This window comes from Myotis brandtii, unplaced genomic scaffold, assembly GCF_000412655.1.
Source record: "Myotis brandtii unplaced genomic scaffold, ASM41265v1 scaffold1554, whole genome shotgun sequence".
Lineage (NCBI taxonomy): Eukaryota > Metazoa > Chordata > Mammalia > Chiroptera > Vespertilionidae > Myotis > Myotis brandtii.
The window spans coordinates 374,069-375,878 of NW_005355638.1; the positions used below are offsets into that span (position 1 = coordinate 374,069).

General features: G+C 42.9%; 1 pseudogene; it reads right to left on the reverse strand.

Annotated features, from left to right (window-relative positions):
- Positions 1–947: 947 nt before the first annotated feature.
- On the reverse strand, positions 948–1,598 carry LOC102238738 (annotated as a pseudogene).
- Between the last annotated feature and the right edge of the window lie 212 nt (positions 1,599–1,810).

Sequence of the window (1,810 nt, forward strand, 5' to 3'; positions counted from 1 at the left end):
GGAGGACTCTCCAGGTCCTGATGCTGGTGTGAAGGCGGTGTTGGAAGAATGTGACCGTTCCCTTTGGATTCCAATAGTATCTAGAAGAAGGTTTTGGCACCAAGTGGAGCACCGAGTTGCCACACCTTGAACACTGGGCTTCAGCTAGTGCAACTCTTCAGGGATGAGGCAATACAATGCTGTGGTTTAAGAACCAGGACTAGCATTCCCAAACCAGCTGGGTTCAAATCTTGGCTGTGCCGTGTACTCGCTATTGGATAGATGACCTATCCCCTTTATGATTTAGTTTCCCTACATGAAAAAAAAAAAAGGAATTCTGAAAGTATCTGCCAAAGGGTTATCGTGAGAACCCACTGTGAGAATGCCTAGCTTACCTACTTATCTTTGATGAATGGTCCTTACTGCGAGAATGAGACTGTTCAGTGACATTCAAGAAGAAAGGTATCAGGAATGTGTAGGGCTTGCAAAAACGCACCTACTTATCTTTGCTGAATGGTCCTTACTGTGAGAATGAGACTGTTCAGTGACATTCAAGAAAGAAAGGTATCAGGAATGTGTAGGGCTTGCAAAAACGTATGTCCCTCACTTATTATATATTATTATATTATAAATAATATGTAATTAAATATATAATATTATATACTAATGTATAAATAAATGGTTTCTTGAACCATTTATTTATATATTTTTATTCCACAATGTTTGTATCCGTACAGTGAAACTAAATTTTAATGACTGGGTGTCACTAGTTTATTATAAAAGAAAAGCGGAAATTATTTATGTGATGAAAGATTTGAGAACTTCAATGGGATGGGCAGCTTCACGTGATGCCATTTTTTTAAAAATTTAATTTTTATTTTCCCCGTCACCATTTACCCCCTGTATGCCCTCTTCCACTTCCATCCCCACTCCCACCCGCGTGATGCCATTTTCAACAGTGATTTATTTCAGCCTACGTACTTTGCAAAAATGTCACCATCACTAAATCAGAACGAATCCCTGTCGTCCAGAACTACCTCGGTGCCTCCATATCCTGGAAGAAGAACTTTATCTCCAGCTTTCACGAGAACTGGAAAGCTCTCCGCCCTTCCCTGTGGAGCCGGGTCCAACAGCTACATCCTACTGCGGCTGCAGTGTTTTTCCTGGAGACTTTTCTGGAAGCATAAAGCCTCCTTTGGCTGCAGTTGCCGAAGCACGCCTTTCAACGAGCACTCAGTCAAAGTGGGGAAGAAACGCCCTAAACGCCCGTCTTGCCGCATCCAGGCCACCACAGCTCATAACTCTGCTCTCGAACCCCAGCTGCAAGGAGAGATTTTGCAGTCCGGCCCGCCGGACACGTGGACTTCTATATGTGCTAATCTTTTTTTTTAATTTTATTTTTATTGTTGAGGGTATCACAGATGTCCCCCATTCCACCTCCCCTTTGTCCCCCCTCCGACCAGCTCCCATCCCACCCCATGCCTTCACCGAACTATTGTCTGTGTCTATGAGCTATGCATTATATATACACTAATCTTATATGTAAATAATGTCCTATAGAATAATAAATACTAACACTATACAGTCATCTTGCTGTAGCATCCACACCTGGTCGCCATGTCGGTTGGCCCTGTGAAACAATGTTTGGTAGGAGTACCGCCAGCAGAGAAACAACTAACGGCGAATTGAATATCGACTGAATATCGAAGAGGGAGCTACAACACTCGATTATCTTTTGTCTTTCACCAAAAGCTAGTGAAAGCCTTTCTCCTGCATCCATGTCCTGGAAGACAGAAGACCCTGCATGGTCGCCAACATGTTCCTTTTATTG